The sequence below is a fragment of the Lissotriton vulgaris genome, chromosome 6, assembly GCF_964263255.1.
Source record: "Lissotriton vulgaris chromosome 6, aLisVul1.2, whole genome shotgun sequence".
Lineage (NCBI taxonomy): Eukaryota > Metazoa > Chordata > Amphibia > Caudata > Salamandridae > Lissotriton > Lissotriton vulgaris.
Genome location: NC_141694.1, coordinates 1,471,994,378 through 1,472,007,472, shown reverse-complemented (window position 1 = coordinate 1,472,007,472; position 13,095 = coordinate 1,471,994,378). Strand labels below are relative to the sequence as shown.

Here is a 13,095-nt window from a genome sequence, read left to right as displayed (position 1 = left end):
CCCTGCCGGCATGGGCTAGGGCAGTGGCCTCTTGGGAGTCAGATTTAAAGTACACTGCTTCACAGGGAGAGGGCAGGCCTACAAACGTACTTTATTTCCCAGACCTGAGATATGCTCATAGATCAATTCAAAAGGCATCACCAAAGGGGACACCCCGCCACCCTGATATCTCCCTGACAAATATAGAGATATACACTGCCCACTAATATTTCAGTTCTGGAAACGATAAGGAAGAATTGGGACACCATACTGGGCGATCTATTACAGATACAATTACAGAGAATTAGGATGCAAGCCGTTTGCAGAATTACACTTAGGAGGTGAAGGTACCTCACAGTTTACACCTTTAACTCAGACAGCAGTAGCAGGGAGGGAAAGTTGGGTATGTCATGTTTTTATTTCTTATTTATATCCAGTCAAGGGCATAACGTTTTCACTGTAGATCGCAGCAGTGATATTTCGCGGGTGGGATGGTATTCAGGAACTGTGAATTGTGAGAAATGTTGACATGATGACTACAATATGCGTATACTCCTGTATCATGCATATTGCCTTGTACTTAATAAAAAATGATGGGAAAAAAAATAACCACTGATGCACAGAATACAGAGGAGCAAAATATCAAAAGTTAAGTGCATACTGAGGAAGTATAGATTTATTATTCTTAACTCCAAATCTATGCATGCTTAAGATATATATATATATATATACACACACACACACACACACACACAACACAAGGGATTCTGTAGTCCCGTAATATTCACCTGTCTCCAATTTCTTTATAAACAGCAATTTGTGAGGTACCCAGTCAACAATTATAAAGAAAAGACGTCAGATACTATAATCTGACATCACAATGCCGGCTGCCAGAGCTGACAAGCAGAGAGAAAATGTTTATTTTTGGCACACCATAGATAGAGAAAAGCTAGAAACTTTCTGCATGTTTCTAAACATTCCGAGCTATTGTAGCTTTTTTTGTAAACTGACTTGTATTGAATTGTTTCTATTATCTGTTTGCAACAAATATCTAACAGGTTCACTAGAGGTTCTATTTTTATTCTTCATGACTGCAAACATGCTTTCTCCTTTTGGGCAGCCAGGTAACTCGCTCTTATGCCCATTCGGAAATGCTTGCTCTTAAGCCCCTTTCCCTTCCCTGCCATCATTCCCTTCCCCCGGAAGCTTTTCATTGCTCACCGGTATGCTGTTGTTTCTCTCGTACTAATGAGGCTTGTTCCCCTGATTCCCCCATAATGCACCCATTGGCTAGCACCCCCTTTATGCCAACCTACAGCTCGGAAATGGGTTTTCTTATCAATGCCAGGTCATTGATAAAAAATAACATCGCTTTTCATGAGTTTGTTACTGACAGAAGCCCTTCCTGGGTGTTCATCACCGAAACTTGGGCGTCTGATTCATCTGGCCCCCAGCTTTTGTTTGCTATCCCTGAGGGATATGCTTTACAAAGACTGGACAGACTAGGACGCAGGGGTGGTGGGCTGGCAATCCTGTTTAAAGTCTCGTCTGTCTGTCGTACTAAAACTCTCTCTGCGCCCTCAGACCTCTTCCAGGCCATTCATTTTGCCATCTCTTCCTCTCCCTCTGTGTCCTTCACAGGTCTCCTTATCTACAGACCACCCGGCCCCAGATCCATTCTTTAGCTCTAATCTATTTAAAATCTTGGAACCCTACTTTGGCAAACCCCATCTTACGATTCTGGGAGACCTTAACTTTCATCTAGATGATCTTCGCTCAAAAGACACCCTCTCCCTGGTGGACCCCCTGGCCACATGTGGACTGCAGCAGCTGGTTGATAGCCCTACCCACCTGGCTGGCCACATCCTTGATGGGGTGTTCTCCAATGACCCTAGACTATCTGTAGGCCCCCCTATTCCTCTGGTCTGGTCAGACCACCTAGCGGTTCCCTTAGAACTTAAAACCTTTTCCCCTTCTCTACATCAACGAAGTTCTACTAATAAAATACTTAAGCGGAACTATAAGGGTATTACTAATGACTCTCTTGCCCCCCTTATAGTGCAGGCTCCTATTTCCCCCTCGAAGGATGCCAGTAATGCTGCACTGGATTTTGCTAATTCTATCTTCAGAGCGGTTGATTTATTAGCCCCTGCCTCTCTACGCTATTCAGCTAGACGGAAACCTTCTGCTCACAGATAGAGAAAAGCACAAGCTGTTACTTGGAGAATATAAGACCAAGGTCATCATAGAAAAGCAGGACTACTTCTCCAGGCTTACATCGTCCCTCACGTCCCCTAGGGAACTATTCAAGATTGTAGATTCCTTGTGTTCGCTACAAACGCCTGATCCCATCATAGGTTCCCAAAAGCTGTGCGACAAGATTGCTCACTTCTTTCATGCTAAAATCGCCGACATCTCTCTCACTCTGGAAGCACAGAGAGACCTTATGTGTTCCCGTCCTCTCCCGTCTCAACCGGTCCTAGAATCTTGGGCCAAGGACCCCTCTAAGACTCTGACCAACTTCCCGCCCCTTACTCTCGACCAACTAGACTCCCTGCTAAACAGAACAAAGTCAGGTTCTCCTATGGACCCCTGCCCTTTGAAGGTTCTAAAAGACTGCAGGGAAATCCTGTTGCCCCCGCTTCTTGAGGTAATGAACCAGGCTATGGCCCAGGGCCTTTTCCCTGCTTCCTGGAAACAGGCCATAGTCAAGCCATTGCTTAAAAAACCTACTCTGGATCCGGACACCCTTAAGAACTTCCGGACGATTTCCTTACTGCCTGCTCCAGCAAAAATGTTGGAATTACACCTCAATCATCATCTGACTGCTTTCCTAGATGCCTCTGGGTTCCTGGACCAGTCTCAACATGGCTTTCGAGTCGGCCCTCACAGTAGTGACAGACAATATACGATCAAAGGTCAACCAAGGCCAGACCACTCTTCTGGTCCTCTTGGACCTGACCGCCGCCTTTGATACCCTATCTCCCTCGACTTTAACTGCTCGTCTGAGGGAGATAGGGGTGGAGGGTCCAGCATTGAGCTTGCTGTCCTCTTTCCTTGATCAGAGAGAACAGAGGGTCAAGCTAAGAGAGTTCCTCTCCCCTGCTAAGCCTGTGCAATGTGGGGTTCCACAGGGGTGGGCCTTGAGTCCGACCCTCTTTAACATTTATGTGGCCCCACTTGCTAGACTAGTAAGAGCTCAGGGGATGGAGGTGGTGTCATACGCCGATGATACCCAGATCATTGTGTCCCTCACTCGGTGAGTACCTCCGCGCTCAGCTTCAGGAACTGCATGCAAGCTGTCTCCGACTGGATGATTCTAAACGCCCTGAAGCTGAACGGAGAGAAAACAGAGGTCTTGATCTTCGGTAAAGATCAAAACAGTTGGTCTAATGAATAGTGGCCTCCCTCTCTCGGAGCCTGTCCCGTACCGTCAAATTCCGCCCGGAATCTTGGCGTGATTTTTGATACCTCTCTAGACATGTCACTACAGGTCAATAGAACTGTTTCTACCTGTTGGGGAGTGATCAAAGTACTTAGAAAAATCGCCCACTATCTTTCTCCTCAAGCTCGCAAACAGACCGTGGTGGCCTTAGTTACATCACGGCTGGACTATTGTAATGCCCTTTATGCAGGCATCAATAAAGGCCTCATCCAACGCCTCCAGACCATGGCTGCCAGATTTGTTCTGGACGTCCCTAACACCGCTTCTGTCTCTCTTGCACGGAAGAGTCTTCACTGGCTCCCGATCCAGTCTAGAGTCTCTTTTAAAATCCTATGCCTAGTTTTCAGTGCCCTATCCGGCGGCAGCTCTGAGGCCATAAGCTCCCTTCCGAGTCCCTACACCTCTAGCAGAAACCTTCGCTCTGCCAATAAGAACCTTCTCACCGTCCCGCGGACAAACAAGGTCAGATGGGGCGGAAGAGCCTTTTCATCTGTGGCCCCTAAATTATGGAATGCCCTCCCCTCTGAGATCAAATCCCAACCCACCATGGTTCTCTTTAAGAAAGCTTTAAAGACGTGGTGTTTCATCAAGGCCTACCATTAATCATGCTCTCTGACCGTATCATTTCATTTGGTTAGGCGCCTTGACGCCCTCTGGGGCTAAGTTGCGCGATATAAATCTGGCTTCATTCATATGAAAGAACTATGCACCAAGGTTTTAATTGGTTTGTGGAAAAGATGATGGTGTGACCATGTATTATATGGGATAAATTAGCCCCTGCTGTACATGATAAGGAAGTCACCTCGGCATTCCTTAACCTTATAAAGTAACTCTGCCTTTGGTCTCATCACTCTATATAGTTACAGAACTCCTTGGTAACTTGCAATACCCTTATCATGTATGGCAGGGGGTACGTTATCCCTTATATCTCATCAAGGTACATATATGTTGAGTTAGGTATAGAAAACATACTCTCATACCTGTCGATATTGTGTCCATGATATTTGGTGCCATCAAGAGTCTTATCTCCATATTATGGGCACCCAAGTCCTGCCTGCAATGGTATGAATAAGAGCTTCAGAAATCTCCAAAGACAGTGAATTGAGGAAAATCCCCTTGCCACATGCAATGGACTGTCTTGGACTTTTCCACAATACAATCTCCATATGCACTTCTAAAAAGAAAAGATCAACCCTATAGCTTTATCTATAAATGTAAAGAACAATATGTCAACACTCCTGCAAATAGGGAGAGGAATGGGATTATTCCACTTTACTTAAAACCAAATTAAGTGAAAACTGGAAAGATTTTCAGAGATCACTGGCTTGTCTACGACTGGCCTTTGAAAGAACTTCATAGTTGCCCCTCAGGCAAGGGGGCGTGGGGTCTTTTTGCTTTGCTGCAGTGAGGGCGGTGTATTGTCGACACTGCCGGAAAACCTCGTTCTGGAGCAGGTGGAGTCACCGGCCATTGAAGTTTTTCAGAAGAATTGTGAATTATTTAAGGGGGGCTGCGGGGGACGTCGGTGTTGCTGCTCAATCTCTCTGCATGTGGAGTGACATGATAAGCAGCTGCAAGAAGTGGTGACGTGCAGTATCGCATATCTTAGATATTACACACACAGACAAGTTTATGTGGCGCAAAATTAAGTGAGGCTGCAAAACTGACGTTTGAAAACGAGACATGCCCATGCCAGTCACAGGGAAGGAATGTTTACAAATGCGCAACCTGCCAAGCGATTCACTCCAGCAATTAAATGAAACAAAATAGGATAGCGTGCCTGTCCAGAAACACGGCAAGCACCGCAGCTTCAGAACTGGAAGACTCGAGCTGCGGCTACAGTGCCAGAAAAAACTGCCCCAGGCCATGAAAACCAGTCAGACCAGATGTAGCAGGCGGACCGCTTGCTTTCTATCTGTCCTCCACACTTGCACCGAGCCACACAGTTTACTCGCAGTCAAGTGGGCGTTCCCGCCGCGCGCCTACGCCGCCGTCTGCGTGCCTCCACGGCACGGCGTTCGATTTTGAGGCAGCCCCCTCTGACAACGCGCGAGCCCCACATTTCAGTTAACCCCGGAAGCTTGAAGATATGGAAGCAATGTGGACTGCTGGAGAGGCAGAAGCATTCACAAGCGGTGTCTGGGCACCCCCGCGGCCCGGCACAATTGGTTTATGCCGCGGATTAAAATCATAGGCAGAAGAAAAAGAGGTTGAATGTTAGTTAATCCCAGCAGGTAATATTAATCGTACAGAAAAATGAAATGATTGGCTTTCAAACATCCAATGATTCAAAGCAGACGAGCTTGGAGGGGGGTTAGCCCCCTTTTCCCGTGCGTTTTTGTTTATCTAAAAGCGCCAATTTGTTACAAATGTTGTCAAATATGCATCTTTAACATGTTTATGTATAGTAAGGAAGCACCCTGTAATGAGGGCCTGCTGAAAAGAGGCTTGCATGCCGGATGGAGCTGACGCCACCTTTCATCATAGGACGCCCCCCAAATAACCACACTGGAATTCAGAAGGCGAATGAGCTAAAAAGACGCCTTTACCTTTAGGGTTTATCTTGTCACGTTTGCTGTGACAGCCAACCATGCTTATGTTTTTTTAGCATGGAGATTGGTGTTTACTTTTCTTTCTCTGGCTTCAAGGTTAGAGGATTTTGCAAAGTGAACTATTTGGCAATCTTGCTGGGGTACAGGCAGTGTTAAAATGAAAGCTATAGGATGTCAGTTTTTTTCTGACAGATTTGAATACTGTAAATTAATTGTACAAATATTTCAAATTCTATATCAGCAGTTAGGAAAGCACAGATGAAGCAACATTTTGTAATTGCAAAATGTGATGAAAAAAAGATTTGAATAGGATCACAACAAGCCAAGACACTTTACTTAACTATGTGCAGATGCTAAATGTTTCCTGAAACCATAGCTCCACATATTATTTGCGTATTTTATAGTTTCATCAGAAAAACTGCATGTCAGTAAGAATTTTGTGTCCATATCAATGGAAAATCTACTGTCTAAATGACAATGTACTACTACACCATGCTATACTAATGTAGTGGCAACAGTGTGCTCTACAGTGCACCACCGGCTATATACTACACCCATACAACATTCTTCATGTGACACATGGATTTTTCACAATCCCTAGGACCTCAGTAATGCAACATTAATGGCAGCACCCTCACTCAAAATGATTTCAGTACCCCTGCCCTTTCACCCTTCCAAGGTGAATAAAAGTAGTTCCATTCATTTTGGTAAGATAGCAAATAATATGCAGTAGAACAACGTTTTGCCATTTACTAGTCAACCCTTGATCTTTTTCAGCCCTGGGACAATGAGAGCAAGTAGGAGGAGCCGCTGACCACTTTTCTAGATGCACATTAGCTGGTGGGTGACTTCACTGCAATATATCTGCACATCCTTCGTGCATTTGGGTGATGGTGGGGGTGTTTTTTCGCTAAGGTTGGAAGCTTGTAGAGCTAACTGATGTAAGATTTCATGAGTTTTTCTAGTCAATACATGATGTTTGGGACTGGTTGTCCAAATTTCATCTCTGGATGTTGGAAACTGTTCGCCCAAATTGCCAGGGACAGATATGCTAGGCTCAAGTTGCTTGAAGCGGTGGTGGGTTTGTTGGTGTTTAGACGCACACAGAGGGTTCTGTGATACATCAGTCATGGTCCTTTGGTCAGGCAGGATCACCAGAGGAACAGGGTGGTATGTTCGTAGGCAGGACCGGGGCAGCGAAGGACATGCTCCCTAGAGGCGAGGAGAAAACTTGTACAGCAGTAGAAAGTAAAGCGATGGATGAGCCGATGAGAGGATCATGACCTCTAGAGAATAGTCCAGTAACTCACCGGTAAACGTCACTTATAAATGGGAAAGGGAATAGTGAGCATGATGGACTAGGTTAAACACTAGGGCGCTTATGCCAGTGTGTAAGATTATGGCGCCACAGGTGTGGTTCTTGCTGGTTCTTTTTTGTTATCAAAGAGCATCTCTGGTTCCTTCACTATCTTCCCCAAAGGCGGTACAGATGCCATAACAATTTAAAAAATATCCTGAGGATGGCATTGTTGGAAACTTTCCTTCTGCAATTTTTTGTGCTGAAACTCTGTGTAAGTGCAGAGACAAATGACACTGTGTCACATAGAAAGAACCTCTTGAAAATGTGTGGAAAAGTAAGGAGAAACAGACGGAACACTGCAGTCTAAACCACAAGTGTTCAGACTCCGCAAGCTAAACCACGCTTGCCTTAACCACGCATGTGTGTGGTTAAGGCAATGCGTGATCTAGCTGCATTGGATGGAAGCAGGGAGAGATCCATGGAGAGGTAAGTGGGGCTGGTGGTGGGTAGGGGGTAGTTTTGTGGGCTATGGGGTGGGTCGGGGTAGTTTTGTAGTCTGGGGGGATCGGGTCATTTTCTGGGCTGGAGTGAGTTGGAGGTAGTTTTCTGGGCTGGGGTGGATCGGGGTAGTTTTTTGGGCTGGGGGTTTAGGGCTAGTATATAGGGCTGGGGTGGGGCTAGTTTTCAGGGATAGGGGTGTCAGGTGTAGTTTTCAGGGTTGGATGTGTCAGGGGTAGTTTCCTAGGCTGGAGGGATCAGGGGTAGTTTTCAAAGCTGGGGGGTCAGGGGCCCTTTTCAGGGCTGGGTGGGTTGGAGTATTTTTTAGGGCTGGGGAGAGTCGGGAAGATTTTTTAATTAGGGTTTAGGGTATTAGGCCTCAGGGCAGAGGGAGGGGAATGGGTAGTTTTATGGGCTTAGGGGAGGGCGGGCAGTTTTTAGGGCTGGGTCAGGTTTAGGGACAGGGTTTTAGGTCTCAGGGCCAGTCTGGGGAGTTTGTATCTTGGGGCAGTGGTGAGTGGGGCTCGTGGCCTTAGCCACGTATACCTCTTTACCATTCATGCCTTTACCACAAAATTACATGGTAAAGGCATACGTGGTAAAGGAATGCATGGTTAAGACGCGGTTGTTATTTAGACCGCATTGTTTAGACATGCATGGTTAAGGAATTTGTGGTTCAAACATACAAGCAAAAGTGAGTGTTACCAGGCAGGAACTAGGCAAATACCCAAGGAGTAAACATAAACCTTCACCTGCAAAAGACACACAAAGTAGCATGACTTTACATTGAATAGAATACTACCAACAAATTATAACAAGCACAAACATTAGGCAAAAGCTGAGGCGAGAGACACTCCATGAATCTTCGTAGCTTAATACGTGTAACAATTATGAAAAGTACATATTATGCTATATACTATTGAGCTGTCGCGTGTGTGAACATGGCTAGCTGCACATGGTTATGCCTCAAGTACGAAAGACACAAGACACCACTCAACAGCTAGAGAGACTTTTGTATCACACAGACGCTGTGTTCTTTGCGCTGGGGATGTTGCCATTGCTGCAAAACGTTGTTTAGCATAATGCAGTTCTAAATGTGTGAGCATCCATAAGGACCTCAGCTGCTTTTGAATAAGCACTGCAGTGCAATAACCTTAGTTTATCTGCTGTTTGTCTTGCATTTCATCAGAGTAAAAAAACAGCAGATACTAGCTACTTTTTCAAGAAAGTGCCCAAAAAGTGTGTGGTTGGCAACCCACGAGGGAATTCTTCCTAAAAATGACAGAAGCAGATAGTTGTTGCCTTGTCAATGACACTGTGCAGCTTGGGTTGCCACCTATCCAGTATTTTACTGATATGGCTGGTATCTTCAGGTCATGGCCGGTATAAACATTTTAAAAAAAAGAACAAGTCTGTACTTTTTCCTCCTTTGAAATATGAGCCTACAGCAGAAACCCAAGAAGAGAGATCGTAAAAGTATATTAAAGCTGGCTAACCTATTCTGAAATGAGTCTTAAAACAAAAAGAAATACAGAATAACCACGATAAACCAATAATAAAGAGACTTTTTAACACATTTCTACACTAGAACCAACCCCTGGCCCTTATAGATTCTCATAACATGAACAACAGGCTTGTCAACCTCATGTGAAGTTAGACGTTACATACTACCAAAACACGGACTCATTTGCAATTGCATCCACTGAACTAATATCAACATCAGCTCGAAAGTCATTCTACAATTAATTTGAAGCAACATGTAAGAATTGCATTTAAAAATTAGTAAGTTATCAATTATTGTTTCAGTTGAAATTATTTGTGGAGAAGTGTGGCTCAGGGGTTAGAGGCGGCAGACCCGGAAGCTGAGATCGGCCCTGGACCAGGGTTCAATTCCCCGCCTCGGCGGGTCTTGGGCTCAAAAATTCCATGGACTCGATAATTCTCGCTCCGGTGCCTTCTCGACTCACGGGTTCACACTCTGCGACTCTGGGCAATAGCTTGCTTAATCTCCACAACGGCCCCTCGCGGCGGGATGCCTGGCTTTCACCTTGTGGATACCCTGCCGGGGTTATCTCACAGGGGAATACCAGGACGGGTTCCCTAAGCAAGCGCCGGGAAACCCTTTGTGGGTAGCTGTGCGCTATATGAGCTCAAATACATTTACATACATTTACATTTGTGGATCTGTTGTTTTTACGGAAACGTTGCCAGTATGGTTAGTATTTATGTTTTTGGTCTCTGAAGCATACTGATTTAGCTACTGTAGGGCAGGTCTATTGCTTCCAATACATAACAAATACTAGAGTGGACTTTGTGGCAGCCCCTTGCTCGCGATTGGGTGGATTTGCAGTCTATTTATTGTCTGCTTTTGATTCAATGGCTTTCCATTCTATTCTTGTGTTGGTCCCACCTAGGAGCATTTCAGTCTCACAATGTTCAGATTGGATGAAATGTTTCCTTCCAGGCCACATTGGACTTTTTTTTATTATTTGTTTTGGGCAGTCCAAGGGAGCACTTGTGCTTCTTTGTTCTCTCCCCCGTTCCCTCTTTAGGTATAGAAAATTATTCAGCCATTTATAGCCGACACATCTTGGCTTTGCCAGTGCTTGTTTTCTTTATTTTCAACCATGGTTGTGGTTCTACAATGGCATCGGATTTTATGGAACTTTTCTTTGAAAAGAAAAAAAAAGTTGGGTGTCTTTGCAAACAACAAAGCATATGTAAAAATGGATTGTTTTCTTGACGTGAATAATCCGAGTCACCAAAATATATGTTCACCCAAATTCAGCTTGTGGAAGCTAAAATACAATGTGGCTGGACACTGAAAATGTTTCTTCTCAGAATCATAGTTTGTAGACTTTTTGTATCAACAAGTTCCACTTAAACCTGGGGCAATCTTCAAGAAAGGCCCATTTTCTACAGTTGTAGATTTAGGGGTTGTAACTTGAATTGGAGTTTAGGAGATTTTTGGATGTTGGGGAAATCATGTAATTATTTGAAAGACCCACAAAGGTTCGAGTTTGTAGATATTCATACACATTTGGAATGCCATTTCTTACCCAAGAAATACATGCAAAGTTATTTGGAACAAATTTGCGATAAGTATGTTTCCAGGGAAGAAAAAAAAGACGCAAAAGTCCCTTATTTCGTTGGTTGTATAATAAGGAGTTCCAAATAGGAGTGTTTTCGAGAAAGACATGCCAAGTTGTCATCCTGCAGATACAAAGGGAAAGTGGAGACTTGCTAATGTATTGGTGCTGGGTCCACCAAGTTGGTCGGAACCAATCTGAAAAGGCATCTTATGCCTACACACAGGTAACATATGTTGTATGAGAAGTGTATTTAAAGCTCAATTGCCATCAGAGTGGCAATATAATTAATTGCCTGGAACGACAAGTGGACCTGCATGCTATGTTGCAGAAGTGTATGTATGGCCTATGTTGGAACAGTTTGGCAACATCCACAGCTGAAAGTGCCACATAAAAAATAAAAATTAAATTAAAAAAACACACTCTTTCTGAGCCCACGCCATCAAGCTGTGCAACTCTGACACCCCCAGAAAAGGAAACTAGAAAACCATCTATCTTTTCAGAAAGCCATACAAACTTGGCTCTTTGAAGCCCTAAGTGTTACCCAAGTACACTCGAAGAAAAATACCAACCAACCACCAAACATGTGAACATAAATGAAAAACAAGAGACGCACAAACTCAGAAACTTTCAGGTAACATAAACCTGCATGTAGCACAACCATGGATACTTTTACCCAAGATCTTATGTTGACAACTTCATAGACCTATCTGAGTTGCAAAGCTACTTCTTGGAGAAACCCTTAGAAAAAATATAGAAACAGAGGTATCAGATATCCAACGTGTTCCTTAATTTTACATACGGAACAGAGTTTCAGTCTGAGGATCCTACGCTCCTGTCAGGGCTAGTATTATGCAGTTCTGTCACTTATGCATGCTTGCATACAAAAAACAAAATGCTAACTTTTGGAACGCAACCATAAAATGAGCGGTACACACAGCTGCATAAAGAAGAAAATGCCATCTTTGATAACACCGAGAGAATACACTGTTCCTGGCCCTGTGCCCACTGCCAGCCAGCCTCAGTTTAAAATGGACCTTGCCCTCCGCCTCTTTCTTTACTGCAGTAAGTGATCTTTGGACTTGGCAACCAAGAGGTTGAGGTTTCTGGCACAGACTCTTTTTTTCGCCAATTAGCTGTGGCAACCAAGTAAGACTCCTCCTTTTACAGGCTTTCAAGAAAGCACAACTCTGAAAATGAGAAGCACACCTAAAACAAAGCAATCAAAAACACAGTCATTTAAACCTTAGGCATTTTGGACACATCCACAGTAGTGTTACAGTGCAGAAGCCGGATGAGTAAAAATATAGATATGTTGGAACGGGAGGAAGCCTTTCATGCACAACCTAAATGCTGTAACCCCAGGATGAGGTATTTAATGGAAGCAGTAATATTTACTGCAAGTTTGTGGAACAAAATTAGTAAATACAGTCAGAACCCGAGCCAACCACACTGATTGGCATACAGGTTAACCACCTGCTTAAACCAGTTACCATGCAATATAACTTGTTAAAGTTTACCAACACATTTATTTTTAGCAAGTTTGACCTGATAATCTCTGTAGGGAGGAGTACTGTTGGGTACAGTGTTTACAGCGGAACTCGGACCTCTGATACATTCCAAAATAACAAGGCAAACTTTGGGGTACACGCCAGTGTTTTTGCGGTACAGTCCTTAACTCCCCATTAATCAGCCTACGCACAAGATGAAAAAGGGAAGCTCCCCCCCAAAATTTTAAAAGTAAAATACGTATGTTTTAGATGTTTTGAGTAGTGGCTTTTATGTTACTTTGAATAGGTATTGGGTAGTTATTTTGTATGTGCTGTGATCGAGTGGCTATTTTGTGATGACAAAGTTTAGTTTTGCGTGCATTTATGAACATAAAGCACAAAACAGACAAGAACTGCGTACTTGAAAAAGCGTATCTTACTCCGTGCAACAGATTCTAGCACTGAGTGGGGATATGCCAGCACCAAACACAAGTACACATCTGGAACAAGATGGCTTAATCCGTTGGGCGCTCGCCGCTGACCAGTGCGGTTCTCTGAGGGTTAGGACTTGGACTGTCGACAAGGCTCACTCACCCTGCCATCCTTTGGAGGTCAGCATATTAACTGCTAGTAAATTGGATAACAGTAACACCGGCTATTTATAGCACTTAGGCACAGCAGAACTGCAGTATGAAGTGCCACATAAAGAAAATAATTATTATAATTATTGGGCTCCAGCCGA

General features: G+C 44.1%; 1 protein-coding gene and 1 long non-coding RNA gene across 3 annotated transcripts in view; one reads left to right on the top strand and one right to left on the bottom strand.

Moving 5' to 3' along the window:
- Positions 1–13,095, bottom strand: part of SERTAD2 (SERTA domain containing 2) — a 409,456-nt gene that overhangs the window by 380,767 nt on the left and 15,594 nt on the right. The gene's annotated exons all lie outside the window — the stretch shown is intronic.
- Positions 5,555–13,095, top strand: part of LOC147709010 (uncharacterized) — an 84,768-nt gene continuing 77,227 nt past the window's right edge. The window contains exon 1 of the long non-coding RNA XR_015296670.1: positions 5,555–5,658. This is a non-coding gene — a long non-coding RNA (uncharacterized LOC147709010). The remainder of the gene's footprint in view (positions 5,659–13,095) is intronic.